The sequence below is a fragment of the Centropristis striata genome, chromosome 12 (assembly GCF_030273125.1).
Source record: "Centropristis striata isolate RG_2023a ecotype Rhode Island chromosome 12, C.striata_1.0, whole genome shotgun sequence".
Classification (NCBI taxonomy): domain Eukaryota; kingdom Metazoa; phylum Chordata; class Actinopteri; order Perciformes; family Serranidae; genus Centropristis; species Centropristis striata.
In genome coordinates, this window is record NC_081528.1 from 13,975,411 (window position 1) to 13,991,812 (window position 16,402).

A 16,402-nucleotide genomic window follows, 5' to 3' on the forward strand; every position below is an offset into this window, starting at 1 on the left:
GTTGGTCCGTTTTGGTGGCACTTCTCTGTGTCCTCCGCCCAAACTATAACTCTGACAGCTTTACCAGAGGATTGTGAGTGAGAGGACAAATTTTCCTACGTTTCTATGTATAAATTATTTCTGTAGAGTGAAATTTGCGGCCTGGAGCGCAGTTTTCAAATTTATTTTTTGACAATTCGTTCTCTCCCTCTACACTCTGTTTGGTGACATCACCACTCTGGACTCTCCATAGGGTTACATTGGGGGGATTTTTTGACGTGTTTTTGCCCAATAATTTGAAAACCGTTTGTCGAAACCCTTATAAAAGTCATAGCACACTTGTCATGGGCGAGCCGGTCGATATGATACCTTTTTTGTGCATGTGCGACCAAAACTCTGGGAGGAGTAGTCGACCGAAAAAAACACGGAAGAAACGGAAGAATAAAAACTAGAAAATTTCTAAAGAAATTTTGATTGTGTGCTTGCCTCTGGCCCGTCATTCTCACCCATACATTATTGACACTGCCGAGTAGTTTACAGTATATTATCTCTACCATTGCTGAGGTATGTGACAGATCAAGCTTTCAACATGTGTGTCCATATGAGAGAACAAATAGGCTGTTAAAAATGTACCATTGACAGTTTGCCTAGAAATATAGTGAAAGGGTGTAAGAAATAAACTGCATTTCCTCCAGAAAGTGCGGTGTGGATGCCCTCTGTTGAAATGTCTGATGCAACTGTGGAAATTGGTTAAGAAAATTTAAAAGAAAAAGATACAATTATGCAATAAAGTGTGAAATGACCAGGAAACTTTAGAAGATTGTAACAAAGTGTTTAATCGTAGTTGTAATTGTATAGTTCTGTGATGATAGTTTGAACAATCTCCACTACAATTTCCAGCATGACCAAGCACTTGGCGACGGTGGCAAGGAAAAACTGCCCGTGGCAGAAACCTTGAGCAGAACCCGGATCATGGTGAATGGCCATCTGCCGCGACCAATTCTAAATAAAACAAATAATAACAATAGTAGTTAGTAATCTGTAGACTGTTGAGCGTAGATGTTTCCAGAGTTGAGTTATATATTTTACATATGTTTACAAAGTACTGAGAAAAATGTGATAGAAGGCAATGAAAGTACAATCTTTACTAGTGTTTAATTTTACCTCAAGCCTCGTGTTGGAATGCTGATTCTTCACAGGTTGAACGGCTGCGATCTTTGCTGTTGTCCTCACTGTGATGATCCTACTTTTGCCTTTGGGGTTGCTGCCATCCTTCTATGCATGGTGTTCATCAGGTGTCAGATTCATGCACAATCACAAAACAACACAAAGAGAAGAGAGAACATCATTAAGAGAGAAAATCATTAATTAGATAAAACAATCATAGAGCAAACTAAACATCAAAAATGTAAGGTTTCGGTTTACAGATAAAAAATATTTGTAAGAAATCATGAAATATAAGAATGTCATGAGCAGTAAGAAAAGCACTTAAGCGCTTAATGTTGTTGATTCCGTCTTGTAGTTACCCTTCAGGCCAGGAAAAAATAAAGAAACAATATTAACACATTGTTTTCTTAGTACAGATAAACAATATATCTTTAGTAAATTACAAAACTACTGGATACTAATTTTATTTCAAAGGAAAAGAGTACTTAAATTTATTTTGTTGTTTATGTTGTGTTTCTCCTTATGCTGTTGGTGTCTCTTTGATGTTCCCCTTCAGCACAAAATCATGATGTAACCTTCTTTGCATGGTGTTCATCAGGTGTCACATTTATGGCAAAATCACAAAACAAAAAAAACAAATAGGAAAAGAAAAAAGGAGAAAAAATCATTAATTAGATGAAGCGACAAGTGCATTCAACCTGATGGTACTAGACATAGAACACAGGAATCAAGTAAGTACATAACTTTAAGAGCTAACTGTCATCGCTACAGGAGTGCAATATGTTGAATGAAAAGAAGAAGAGAAAAGAGGGGTTTTTTTTTGTTGTTTTTTTTGGAAAGGGAAAGGGAAAGGGAGAGAAAAACACAATAGCATTAATTCAGTGTTTTCTGAGTACAGATGAACAATATATCTTTAGTAAATTACAAAACTACTGGATACTAATTTTATTTCAAAGGAAAAGAGTACTTAAATTTATTTTGTTGTTTATGTTGTGTTTCTCCTTATGCTGTTGGTGTCTCTTTGATGTTCCCCTTCAGCACAAAATCATGATGTAAACTTCTTTGCATGGTGTTCATCAGGTGTCACATTTATGGCAAAATCACAAAACAAAAAAAACAAATAGGAAAAGAAAAAAGGAGAAAAAATCCTTAATTAGATGAAGCGACAAGTGCATTCAACCTGATGGTACTAGACATAGAACACAGGAATCAAGTAAGTACATAACTTTAAGAGCTAACTGTCATCGCTACAGGAGTGCAATATGTTGAATGAAAAGAAGAAGAGAAAAGAGGGGTTTTTTTTTGTTTTTTTTGTTGTTTTTTTTGGAAAGGGAAAGGGAAAGGGAGAGAAAAACACAATAGCATTAATTCAGTGTTTTCTGAGTACAGATGAACAATATATCTTTAGTAAATTACAAAACTACTGGATACTAATTTTATTTCAAAGGAAAAGAGTACTTAAATTTATTTTGTTGTTTATGTTGTGTTTCTCCTTATGCTGTTGGTGTCTCTTTGATGTTCCCCTTCAGCACAAAATCATGATGTAAACTTCTTTGCATGGTGTTCATCAGGTGTCACATTTATGGCAAAATCACAAAACAAAAAAAACAAATAGGAAAAGAAAAAAGGAGAAAAAATCCTTAATTAGATGAAGCGACAAGTGCATTCAACCTGATGGTACTAGACATAGAACACAGGAATCAAGTAAGTACATAACTTTAAGAGCTAACTGTCATCGCTACAGGAGTGCAATATGTTGAATGAAAAGAAGAAGAGAAAAGAGGGGTTTTTTTTTGTTTTTTTTGTTGTTTTTTTTGGAAAGGGAAAGGGAAAGGGAGAGAAAAACACAATAGCATTAATTCAGTGTTTTCTGAGTACAGATGAACAATATATCTTTAGTAAATTACAAAACTACTGGATACTAATTTTATTTCAAAGGAAAAGAGTACTTAAATTTATTTTGTTGTTTATGTTGTGTTTCTCCTTATGCTGTTGGTGTCTCTTTGATGTTCCCCTTCAGCACAAAATCATGATGTAAACTTCTTTGCATGGTGTTCATCAGGTGTCACATTTATGGCAAAATCACAAAACAAAAAAAACAAATAGGAAAAGAAAAAAGGAGAAAAAATCATTAATTAGATGAAGCGACAAGTGCATTCAACCTGATGGTACTAGACATAGAACACAGGAATCAAGTAAGTACATAACTTTAAGAGCTAACTGTCATCGCTACAGGAGTGCAATATGTTGAATGAAAAGAAGAAGAGAAAAGAGGGTTTTTTTTTTGTTTTTTTTGTTGTTTTTTTTGGAAAGGGAAAGGGAAAGGGAAAGAAAAACACAATAGCATTAATTCAGTGTTTTCTGAGTACAGATGAACAATATATCTTTAGTAAATTACAAAACTACTGGATACTAATTTTATTTCAAAGGAAAAGAGTACTTAAATTTATTTTGTTGTTTATGTTGTGTTTCTCCTTATGCTGTTGGTGTCTCTTTGATGTTCCCCTTCAGCACAAAATCATGATGTAACCTTCTTTGCATGGTGTTCATCAGGTGTCACATTTATGGCAAAATCACAAAACAAAAAAAACAAATAGGAAAAGAAAAAAGGAGAAAAAATCATTAATTAGATGAAGCGACAAGTGCATTCAACCTGATGGTACTAGACATAGAACACAGGAATCAAGTAAGTACATAACTTTAAGAGCTAACTGTCATCGCTACAGGAGTGCAATATGTTGAATGAAAAGAAGAAGAGAAAAGAGGGTTTTTTTTTTGGTTTTTTTGTTGTTTTTTTTGGAAAGGGAAAGGGAAAGGGAAAGAAAAACACAATAGCATTAATTCAGTGTTTTCTGAGTACAGATGAACAATATATCTTTAGTGAATTACAAAACTACTGGATACTAATTTTATTTCAAAGGAAAAGAGTACTTAAATTTATTTTGTTGTTTATGTTGTGTTTCTCCTTATGCTGTTGGTGTCTCTTTGATGTTCCCCTTCAGCACAAAATCATGATGTAAACTTCTTTGCATGGTGTTCATCAGGTGTCACATTTATGGCAAAATCACAAAACAAAAAAAACAAATAGGAAAAGAAAAAAGGAGAAAAAATCCTTAATTAGATGAAGCGACAAGTGCATTCAACCTGATGGTACTAGACATAGAACACAGGAATCAAGTAAGTACATAACTTTAAGAGCTAACTGTCATCGCTACAGGAGTGCAATATGTTGAATGAAAAGAAGAAGAGAAAAGAGGGGTTTTTTTTTGTTTTTTTTGTTGTTTTTTTTGGAAAGGGAAAGGGAAAGGGAAAGAAAAACACAATAGCATTAATTCAGTGTTTTCTGAGTACAGATGAACAATATATCTTTAGTAAATTACAAAACTACTGGAAACAAATCTTATTTCAAAGAAAAAGTGTACTTAAATTTGCTTTGTGATATGTTGTGTTTCTCCTTCTGCTGTTGGTGTCTCTTTGATGTTCCCCTACAGCATAAAATCACGATGTAACAGCAACATGAAGTCTATGGGGGGAAAAGGAATTATGACCAAAACAATATACAGTATGTGTACAGTTGATCAAATTAACAACAGCAATGATTTGTCGTGCGACTCTATACTTTTAACATATTATTTACCTCAATTTAGGAGCTGCTGTCCCTATCCTATCTGCATCACTGGAAATGTAGCCTACGTACCTTCATTGTAGTTGTTGGTGATGGGGATTGTTGATGGGTTGTGGAAATCCTTTTGATGGACAGAACAATACCACCTTAGGCCCCGTACATGCGGACTCTAAGAGATATTGAACTTCCTTGTTTGGCGAGTGTGGTTGAGAAGGGTCCAGTTTTCCTGTTTTCCATTTGTGATCCATTGATTTTGAACTTCCTTGTTTGGCGAGTGTGGTTGAGATGAGTCCAGTTATCCATTTGTGATCCATTGATATTGAACTTCCTTGTTTGGTGAGTGTGGTTGAGAAGAGTCCAGTTTTCCATTTGTGATCCATTGATATTGAACTTCCTTGTTTGGAGGGTGTGGTTGAGAAGAGTCCAGTTTTCCGGCTGTGATAGTTGTGGGAATCCTTTTGATGGACAGAACAATACCAACTTAGGCCCCGTACATGCAGACTCTAAGAGATATTGAACTTCCTTGTTTGGTCAGTGTGGTTGAGAAGGGTCCAGTTTTCCTGTTTTCCATTTGTGATCCATTGATTTTGAACTTCCTTGTTTGGCCAGTGTGATTGAGAAGAGTCCAGTTTTCCATTTGTGATCCATTGATTTTGAACTTCCTTGTTTGGCCAGTGTGGTTGAGAAGAGTCCAGTTTTCCATTTGTGATCCATTGATTTTGAACTTCCTTGTTTGGCGAGTGTGGTTGAGATGAGTCCAGTTTTCCATTTGTGATCCATTGATATTGAACTTCCTTGTTTGGAGGGTGTGGTTGAGAAGAGTCCAGTTTTCCTGTTTTCCATTTGTGATCCATTGATTTTGAACTTCCTTGTTTGGCCAGTGTGGTTGAGAAGAGTCCAGTTTTCCATTTGTGATCCATTGATTTTGAACTTCCTTGTTTGGCGAGTGTGGTTGAGATGAGTCCAGTTTTCCATTTGTGATCCATTGATATTGAACTTCCTTGTTTGGAGGGTGTGGTTGAGAAGAGTCCAGTTTTCCGGCTGTGATAGTTGTGGGAATCCTTTTGATGGACAGAACAATACCAACTTAGGCCCCGTACATGCAGACTCTAAGAGATATTGAACTTCCTTGTTTGGTCAGTGTGGTTGAGAAGGGTCCAGTTTTCCTGTTTTCCATTTCTGATCCATTGATTTTGAACTTCCTTGTTTGGCCAGTGTGGTTGAGAAGAGTCCAGTTTTCCATTTGTGATCCATTGATATTGAACTTCCTTGTTTGGTGAGTGTGGTTCAGAAGAGTCCAGTTTTCCATTTGTGATCCATTGATATTGAACTTCCTTGTTTGGCGAGTGTGGTTGAGAAGGGTCCAGTTTTCCTGTTTTCCATTTGTGATCCATTGATTTTGAACTTCCTTGTTTGGCCAGTGTGGTTGAGAAGAGTCCAGTTTTCCATTTGTGATCCATTGATATTGAACTTCCTTGTTTGGTGAGTGTGGTTGAGAAGGGTCCAGTTTTCCTGTTGGAGGTTGGCGTCAGCAGACCGTAGAGAGCGGGATGGATTTTGCTGGTGGAGGAGCTGAGACAGGTAGCGGGGGACCTGGTTATGGAGGGCTTTGTGGTGATGGTGAGGACTTTGAAGTGGATTCGCTGGGGTGTGTCACCTTCGATTAAACCCTCTCCTTCAACTAGCACATCAAAAACGGCACTAAAACAGCCTTCTTTCACCTCAGGAACATTGCCTGCCTCCGTCCATCGCTAACCTTTCCAGCTGCTGAGACCCTCACCCACGCATTCTTCAAATCCAGACTCAACTACTGCAATAGCCTGATCTATGGTTCAGCATCCAAAACACTCAAGAGACTACAGTATATCCAAAACTCTGCTGCTCGTCTCCTCACCCACTCTCGTACACATCACTCCTGTCCTTTATAACCTCCACTGGCTCCCAATCCCCCAGGGAATCCACTTCAAAGTCCTCTCCATCACCTACAAAGCCCTCCATAACAAGACCCCCCCCCACCTGTCTGATCTCCTCCCACCGGCAAACTCTATCCCGCTCTCATCCAGCTCCACATTTCGTCCAAAGTCATCAATCCTGCCAGCCACTCTACCCTCACCAACTGCATCCATGAAATTAACTCCTGGCTCCAGTCACCAGATGACTATAAAGCCATAAAATCCTGGCTCACCAGCCAGGATTTTATTTCAGTGAAGCAGGTGGTGATGGAAGAGTGGGTGGCAGGAGTGATGACTTTGGTAGAAATGTTGGAGCTGGATGAGAGCCGGATGGCGTTTGCCGGTGGAGGAGTTCAGACAGGTAGGGGAGGGGGCCTGTTATGGAGGGCTTTGTAGGTGATGGTGAGGACTTCGAAGTGGATTCGCTGGGGGATTGGGAGCCAGTGGAGGTTATGGAGGACAGGAATGATGTGGTCACGGGTACGAGAGTGGGTGAGGAGGCAAGCAGCAGAGTTTTGGAAATACTGTAGTCTCTTGAGTGTTTTGGATGTTGAACCTTAAAGCAAGCTATTGCAGTAGTTGAGTCCGGATTTGATGAATGCATGGGTGAGGGTCTCAGCAGCTGGAAAGGTTCGGGATGGACGGAGGCGGGCAATGTTCCTGAGGTGGAAGAAGGCTGTTTTATTTGGTAAGTGTGGTTGAGAAGGGTCCAGTTTTCCTGTTTTCCGGCTGTGATCCATTGACGATATTGAACTTCCTTATTTGGTACGTGTGGCTGAGAATGGTCCAGTTTTCCTTTTTTCCGGCTGTGATAGTTGTGGGAATCCTTTTGATGGACAGAACAATACCAACTTAGGCCCCGTACATGCAGACTCTTTTCCATTTGTGATCCATTGATATTGAACTTCCTTGTTTGGTGAGTGTGGTTGAGAAGGGTCCAGTTTTCCGTTTGTGATACATTGATGACATTGAACTTCCTTGTTTGGTGAGTGTGGTTGAGAAGGGTCCAGTTTTCCGTTTGTGATACATTGATGACATTGAACTTCCTTGTTTGGTGAGTGTGGTTGAGAAGAGTCCAGTTTTCCTGTTGGAGGTTGGCATCAGCAGACTGTAGAGAGCGGGATGGATTTTGCTGGTGGAGGAGCTGAGACAGGTAGCGGGGGACCTGGTTATGGAGGGCTTAGTAGGTGATGGTGAGGACTTTGAAGTGGATTCGCTGGGGTGTGTCACCTTCGATCAAACCTTCTCCTTCAACTAGCACATCAAAAACGTCACTAAAACAGCCTTCTTTCACCTCAGGAACATTGCCTGCCTCCGTCCATCCCTAACCTTACCAGCTGTTGAGACCCTCACCCATGCATTCATCAAATCCGGACTCAACTACTGCAGTAGCCTGCTCTATGGTTCAGCATCCAAAACACTCAAGAGACTACAGTATATCCAAAACTCTGCTGCTCGTCTCCTCACCCACTCTCGTACACATCACTCCTGTCCGTTATAACCTCCACTGGCTCCCAATCCCTCACTTCAAAGTCCTCACCATCACTTACAAAGCCCTCCATAACAAGGCCCCCCCACCTTTCTGATCTCCTCCACCGGCAAACTCCATCCCGCTCTCATCCAGCTCCACATTTCGTCCAAAGTCATCAATCCTGCCAGCCACTCTACCCTAACCAACTGTATCCATGAAATTAACTCCTGGCTCCAGTCACCAGATGACTATAAAGCCATAAAATCCTGGCTCACCAGCCAGGATTTTATTTCAGTGAAGCAGGTGGTGATGGAAGAGTGGGTGGCAGGAGTGATGACTTTGGTAGAAATGTTGGAGCTGGATGAGAGCCGGATGGCGTTTGCCGGTGGAGGAGTTCAGACAGGTAGAGGAGGGGGCCTGTTATGGAGGGCTTTGTAGGTGATGGTGAGGACTTCGAGGTGGATTCGCTGGGGGATTGGGAGCCAGTGGAGGTTATGGAGGACAGGAATGATGTGGTCACGGGTACGAGAGTGGGTGAGGAGACAAGCAGCAGAGTTTTGGATATACTGTAGTCTCTTGAGTGTTTTGGATGTTGAATCATAGAGCAGACTATTGCAGTAGTTGAGTCTGGATTTTAAGAATGCATGGGTGAGGGTCTCAGCAGCTGGAAAGGTTCGGGATGGACGGAGGCGGGCAATGTTCCTGAGGTGGAAGAAGGCTGTTTTATTTGGTAAGTGTGGTTGAGAATGCTCCAGTTTTCCTGTTTTCCGGCTGTGATCCATTGACGATATTGAACTTCCTTGTTTGGTACGTGTGGCTGAGAATGGTCCAGTTTTCCTTTTTTTCCGGCTGTGATAGTTGTGGGAATCCTTTTGATGGACAGAACAATACCAACTTAGGCCCCGTACATGCAGACTCTAAGAGATATTGAACTTCCTTGTTTGGTTAGTGTGGTTGAGGAGGGTCCAGTTTTCCATTTGTGATCCATTGATATTGAACTTCCTTGTTTGGTAAGTGTGGTTGAGAAGAGTCCTGTTTTCCATTTGTGATCCATTGATATTGAACTTCCTTGTTTGGTCAGTGTGGTTGAGAAGAGTCCAGTTTTCCTGTTTTCCATTTGTGATCCATTGATATTGAACTTCCTTGTTTGGTGAGTGTGGTTGAGAAGAGTCCAGTTTTCCATTTGTGATCCATTGATTTTGAATTTCCTTGTTTGGTGAGTGTGGTTGAGAAGGGTCCAGTTTTCCTGTTGGAGGTTGGCGTCAGCAGACCGTAGAGAGCGGGATGGATTTTGCTGGTGGAGGAGCTGAGACAGGTAGTGGGGGGCCTGGTTATGAAGGGCTTTGTAGGTGATGGTGAGGACTTTGAAGTGGATTTGCTGGGGTGTGTCACCTTCGATTAAACCCTCTCCTTCAACTAGCACATCAAAAACGTCACTAAAACAGCCTCCTTTCACCTCAGGAACATTGCCTGCCTCCGTCCATCCCTAACCTTACCAGCTGTTGAGACCCTCACCCACGCATTCATCAAATCCGGACTCAACTACTGCAATAACCTGATCTATGGTTCAGCATCCAAAACACTCAAGAGACTACAGTATATCCAAAACTGCTGCTCGTCTCCTCACCCACTCTCGTACACATCACTCCTGTCCTTTATAACCTCCACTGGCTCCCAATCCCCCAGTGAATCCACTTCAAAGTCCTCTCCATCACCTACAAAGCCCTCCATAACAAGCCCCCCCACCCCCGTCTGAACTCCTCCACCAGCAAACTCCATCCCGCTCTCATCCAGCTCCACATTTCGTCCAAAGTCATCAATCCTGCCAGCCACTCTACCCTCACCAACTGCATCCATGAAATTAACTCCTGGCTCCAGTCACCAGATGACTATAAAGCCATAAAATCCTGGCTCACCAGCCAGGATTTTATTTCAGTGAAGCAGGTGGTGATGGAAGAGTGGGTGGCAGGAGTGATGACTTTGGTAGAAATGTTGGAGCTGGATGAGAGCCGGATGGCGTTTGCCGGTGGAGGAGTTCAGACAGGTAGGGGAGGGGGCCTGTTATGGAGGGCTTTGTAGGTGATGGTGAGGACTTCGAAGTGGATTCGCTGGGGGATTGGGAGCCAGTGGAGGTTATGGAGGACAGGAATGATGTGGTCACGGGTACGAGAGTGGGTGAGGAGGCAAGCAGCAGAGTTTTGGAAATACTGTAGTCTCTTGAGTGTTTTGGATGTTGAACCTTAAAGCAAGCTATTGCAGTAGTTGAGTCTGGATTTGAAGAATGCATGGGTTAGGGTCTCAGCAGCTGGAAAGGTTCGGGATGGACGGAGGCGGGCAATGTTCCTGAGGTGGAAGAAGGCTGTTTTATTTGGTAAGTGTGGTTGAGAAGGGTCCAGTTTTCCTGTTTTCCGGCTGTGATCCATTGACGATATTGAACTTCCTTATTTGGTACGTGTGGCTGAGAATGGTCCAGTTTTCCTTTTTTCCGGCTGTGATAGTTGTGGGAATCCTTTTGATGGACAGAACAATACCAACTTAGGCCCCGTACATGCAGACTCTTTTCCATTTGTGATCCATTGATATTGAACTTCCTTGTTTGGTGAGTGTGGTTGAGAAGGGTCCAGTTTTCTGTTTGTGATCCATTGACATTGAATTTCCTTGTTTGGTGAGTGTGGTTGAGAAGGGTCCAGTTTTCCTGTTTTCCATTCGTGATCCATTGATTTTGAACTTCCTTGTTTGGTGAGTGTGGTTGAGAAGAGTCCAGTTTTCCATTTGTGATCCATTGATATTGAACTTCCTTGTTTGGTGAGTGTGTTTGAGAAGAGTCCAGTTTTCCATTTGTGATCCATTGACATTGAATTTCCTTGTTTGGTGAGTGTGGTTGAGAAGGGTCCAGTTTTCCTATTTTCCATTCGTGATCCATTGATTTTGAACTTCCTTGTTTGGTGAGTGTGGCTGAGAAGAGTCCAGTTTTCCATTTGTGATCCATTGATATTGAACTTCCTTGTTTGGTGAGTGTGGTTGAGAAGAGTCCAGTTTTCCATTTGTGATCCATTGACATTGAATTTCCTTGTTTGGTGACAGTGTTTGAGAAGAGTCCAGTTTTCCATTTGTGATCCATTGACATTGAATTTCCTTGTTTGGTGAGTGTGGTTGAGAAGGGTCCAGTTTTCCTGTTTTCCATTCGTGATCCATTGATATTGAACTTCCTTGTTTGGTGAGTGTGGTTGAGAAGAGTCCAGTTTTCCATTTGTTATCCATTGATATTGAACTTCCTTGTTTGATCAGTGTGGTTGAGAAGAGTCCAGTTTTCCATTAGTGATCCATTGACATTGAATTTCCTTGTTTGGTCAGTGTGCCTGAGAATGGTCCAGTTTTCCTGTTTTCCGGCTGTAATAGTTGTTGGAATCCTTTTGATGGACAGAACAATACCAACTTAGGCCCCGTACATGCAGACTCTAAGAGATATTGAACTTCCTTGTTTGGTTAGTGTGGTTGAGAAGGGTCCAGTTTTCCATTTGTGATCCATTGATATTGAACTTCCTTGTTTGGTGAGTGTGTTTGAGAAGAGTCCAGTTTTCCATTTGTGATCCATTGATATTGAACTTCCTTGTTTGGTGAGTGTGGTTGAGAAGAGTCCAGTTTTCCATTTGTGATCCATTGACATTGAATTTCCTTGTTTGGTGAGTGTGGTTGAGAAGGGTCCAGTTTTCCTGTTTTCCATTCGTGATCCATTGATTTTGAACTTCCTTGTTTGGTGAGTGTGGTTGAGAAGAGTCCAGTTTTCCATTTGTGATCCATTGACATTGAATTTCCTTGTTTGGTGAGTGTGGTTGAGAAGGGTCCAGTTTTCCTGTTTTCCATTCGTGATCCATTGATATTGAACTTCCTTGTTTGGTGAGTGTGGTTGAGAAGAGTCCAGTCTTCCATTTGTGATCCATTGATATTGAATTTCCTTGTTTGGTGACAGTGTTTGAGAAGAGTCCAGTTTTCCATTTGTGATCCATTGACATTGAATTTCCTTGTTTGGTGAGTGTGGTTGAGAAGGGTCCAGTTTTCCTGTTTTCCATTCGTGATCCATTGATATTGAACTTCCTTGTTTGGTGAGTGTGGTTGAGAAGAGTCCAGTTTTCCATTTGTTATCCATTGATATTGAACTTCCTTGTTTGATCAGTGTGGATGAGAAGAGTCCAGTTTTCCATTAGTGATCCATTGACATTGAATTTCCTTGTTTGGTCAGTGTGCCTGAGAATGGTCCAGTTTTCCTGTTTTCCGGCTGTGATAGTTGTGGGAATCCTTTTGATGGACAGAACAATACCACCTTAGGCCCCGTACATGCAGACTCTAAGAGATATTGAACTTCCTTGTTTGGTGCGTGTGGTTGAGAAGGGTCCAGTTTTCCTGTTTTCCATTTGTGATCCATTGATTTTGAACTTCCTTGTTTGGTGAGTGTGGTTTTGAAGGGTCCAGTTTTCCTGTTGCCGCTGATGCAGTTGGTGAGCCAGGATTTAATTTCAGTGAAGCAGGTGGTGAGGAAGAAGGCTGTTTTAGTGACGTTTTTGATGTGCTAGTTGAAGGAGAGGGTTTGATCGAAGGTGACACACCCCAGCGAATCCACTTTAAAGTCCTCACCAAGCCCTCCATAAGCAGGTACCCCCCTACCTGTCTCAGTTCCTCCACCAGCAAAATGTGCTGGTTGAAGGAGAGGGTTTTATCGAAGGTGACACCAAGGTTACGGATGTGAGGAGAATGGAGATATGCAAGTGCCTTATCCTTGGTTATCAGTTAAAACACAGTAGACGGGACTGTGATAACTGTAGTACGTTTGCAGTACACCAGATTGGACGCAGGTATGTGGTTGAGACACGTAAATGTGGTCGAGAAGTGTCCCGTTTTCTGTTGTTGCAGCTGTGATGAGTTGTGTATATCCTTTTGATTGAAACAACTCTTGTATTGCCTTTTTTCCTTTGCACAGGAGGTCCTCGTTGAAGTCTCCACAAACAACGACTGGCTGTTGATTCATCAGGTCCAAGGAGTCCAAGAGGCTTTCCAAGTTTGGCAAAAAGTTCTTGAGACAGTAGTGTGGTGGTCGGTAAACAGCTGCAATGACGGTTTTGACTGGGGCCTGAAGTTTGACCACTACAAACTCGAGATCGGTCACATTGTGAAAGTACCTCCGAGCCTCTGCCTGGATGTGGCTCTTACAGTACACTGAAACTCCTCCACCATCTTTTGTTGCCATGTCTTTGAAGTTCGTGTAGGACACTTGTCTGCTGCGTGAAAACATGTTGTATCCTTCCAACTGGAACTTTGGGGAAACAAAGGATCCAGACAGATGTGTTTCCGTTATGCATAACACATCGGCAAGTGCCAGTTCATGGTGGCATTTCAGGTCCTCGATGTGAGATGGAAGTCCTTGTGTATTGTGGTGAACAATTTTGAGGTTTTGGGCTTTCGCATGTTGCAAGAGTGGTCTTGTGCACTCGAATGACGCTTGGTTCATATTTTCCATTGCAGCTGTGATTTCAGGATCAGCGTAGATTTTCTTTTCTTCAAAGTCCGTGATGTGCAGCCCTCCAAGTGACGTTGTCCTACTGAGGGCAACATATGACATTCCAGGCTCAAACACACGCTTCAGTGACACCACTGCCGACTCCATTGTCATGCCTTGGACTTTGTGGGCTGTGCAGGCGAAAGCCAACTTCATTGGGAATTGCCTTCGAACGGCTCCTTTTTTGGTCATGTTCTCCTCAGTTCTCTCAATGTAGACCAGGTTATCCGATTGCCCTTGGATCTTCTTACGGAATCTCTGTCCGGCGGTTGGATTGTCCAGTCGAAGTCCAATCATTGTAACTGTTCTTTGTCCGTCCTGCTGGCCTGTTACGATGTTGGCAATGGTTCCAAATGTGCCATTCACAAGTCCATCCTCCACATCCAGATTCCTGAGTATCATTATGCGTACTCCGTGTGCAGCTTGTATGCAGTCAGGTAGATCTCTTTTCATCCCTTTGAAGCCTCCAGTCTGGATCATTTCACCTGTGGTGGGGTCTTTGGCGTAGTCCTGTGCCTTAACGTTGACAAAATCCGCATGTAGAGCTGCTACAGTTGTCCGATTGTGCTCATCAACTTCTTTGTTTGTTGCAAAGATATGCAGGGCATCGAGTGGACAGTCCTTGATGTCGATGACAGTCTGGGTGAGCAAAGCTCTGTCCTCGTCTCTGAGTTCGTCTGTCTTCTTCTTCACCCGCAACCTGTTCAGAAGCTCTGCTAAAACAAGATCATCTTTCTGCCGCATGATCTGTGTCAGATTGACCATTTTGAAGTTGTCTTTCCATACGTCGAGTATGCCCTCCTCATACACGCACAGTGGTTTTGCTTTGCCAAGTGGTGGCAGTTGGTAGAAGTCTCCCACTGCCAAGACGGACATTCCTCCGAAGGGCTTCTTGTTGCCTTTGATCTGTTGAAATCTCCAGTGGACGTAGGCAAATAACTCCTTTGAAACCATTGAGATTTCATCTATTATTAGTATTTCCGCATTGGACAGTATTGCTCTCATTTCATCCAGTGCATTTCCGAGTCCCTGGTATGGTGGTTTCAAGCTTCTTGGTAATTTTAGCATTGAATGTAATGTCCTGCCAGAGATGTTGAAGGCTGCAGTCCCAGTAAATGCAGTCAGTAGCACTGCAGGCGTTGACATGTCTCCTTGGTCGCGGAATCTTGGGAGTTGGCGCAGAATCTTGGTTGCTTCCTCATGTATGCATTTGATCACATGTGACTTTCCACTGCCAGCTCCACCACTGACAAAATAAAAGAACTGGTCAGGATTGTGCCCCCAGACACGTTTGAGGCACCAGTCACGCACAGTGTAGAATATGGACGCCTGTGTTTCGTTGAGGCTTTGGTATAGCTTCCTCACAAAGTCCGGGCTAAGCTTTGGTGCCTCGATTGCTGGTACAGCTATACTGCTGGTACGATCCACTGCAAATTCTGGTATGTTGTCCACCTCCTCATTGGTATTTATTTCTTCTCGTTGGTTGATGCATTCCAGACGATCCACTTCCACCTCAGGTGCAAAGCTGTTCCACGCATCAGCGACCACGCCTTCCTGTTGAATTTTTTCCAGCGCCTTGTCAATTTTTTCCCCATGTCCTTCGTACTGCTTCTGCTTGGCGTCGACCAGAGTTCGTACCTTAAATCCCCACTTTCGCCCACATTTGTAGAACTGTTCGTAGGTGGGGTATTCCTTGCTCTTCAGGTCATCATTTGATCTGTGTGGGAGGTACAGTTTGAGGAGTCGTCCGTAGAATCTTTCTGGATCTTTCTTTTCTGAGAAGCGAGCGAATCTAATGATGGCCGGCTTTCCTGCAGTTCTTTTTTGAATGTGTCCTTTGTCTTTCAGAAGGGGGACTGCATTTTTTCCTTTGCATTGTTGTCCATAGAGAGTCCTGTAGTGAGATGCAAAGTCAGCCAGACACAAAAATTCATATTCTTCAGGTTTTTCGGGCCTTTCTGCATATTTGTCCGGTAGGCCTGACATCCACACTTGTTCTGAATCTGGTGAAACGTCTTTCAACCTGCTCATGGGAAGACTCATCTTCACTGCATTGTCGTCGGTCGGGATGAACACCACATTTCGTGAGCACTTTTTGAGTGGCAAGCTGCATGTCCGTGCCACAGACTCTTGAGCGCTGACCTCTCTGTGTTTAGCGTATGCCTGCATTATGTGCTTCATTTCATCTTTCTCGTTGACGTCCATTTTCTTCACATCACGAATGACTTGATCCAGGAAGTGGCTCATCTCATGTTCCGGCTTTGACACATACGACATCATGTACATAAGACAGCTGTACTCGTCCAGCACAAATTGGATGTCCATGTTTGCGTTCCATGCTCTCAGCAGATCGGCGTTGTATCCATTCACCCAGCACTCCTTTGGATGACGTTTCAGCAGAATGACATTGCTCACTGTTAGATTTTCCACATGTTTCCTGTATTCCTGATAGGTGAGGTTGCATTTTTCCAGCAGCTCAGACAAGTTGTTGAATGAGGCATTTGGGTCACTAATGAAATTCCTCAGTGTTTGTAGCTTGTCCTTGGCCTCCTTTTGTCTCTTCAGAAGAGCTGTTTTCTTGCTCTTGCTCTTTCGTTTTTCCTTTTTGCCTTGGCGTCTGTTTTTTTGGCCACTTACCTGTTGCTGGTCATCACTGT

General features: G+C 42.5%; 2 long non-coding RNA genes across 2 annotated transcripts; both read right to left on the reverse strand.

Moving 5' to 3' along the window:
* Positions 1-790: 790 nt before the first annotated feature.
* LOC131982255 (uncharacterized) lies at positions 791-2,748 on the reverse strand. Its single transcript, XR_009395366.1, has 2 exons — positions 1,144-2,748; positions 791-981 (listed from the first exon to the last, which is right to left on the reverse strand). It is a non-coding gene; the product is annotated as an uncharacterized LOC131982255 (long non-coding RNA).
* Positions 2,749-3,266: 518 nt separating this feature from the next.
* Positions 3,267-6,755, reverse strand: LOC131982256 (uncharacterized). Its single transcript, XR_009395367.1, has 2 exons — positions 4,844-6,755; positions 3,267-4,669 (listed from the first exon to the last, which is right to left on the reverse strand). It is a non-coding gene; the product is annotated as an uncharacterized LOC131982256 (long non-coding RNA).
* Positions 6,756-16,402: the final 9,647 nt, after the last annotated feature.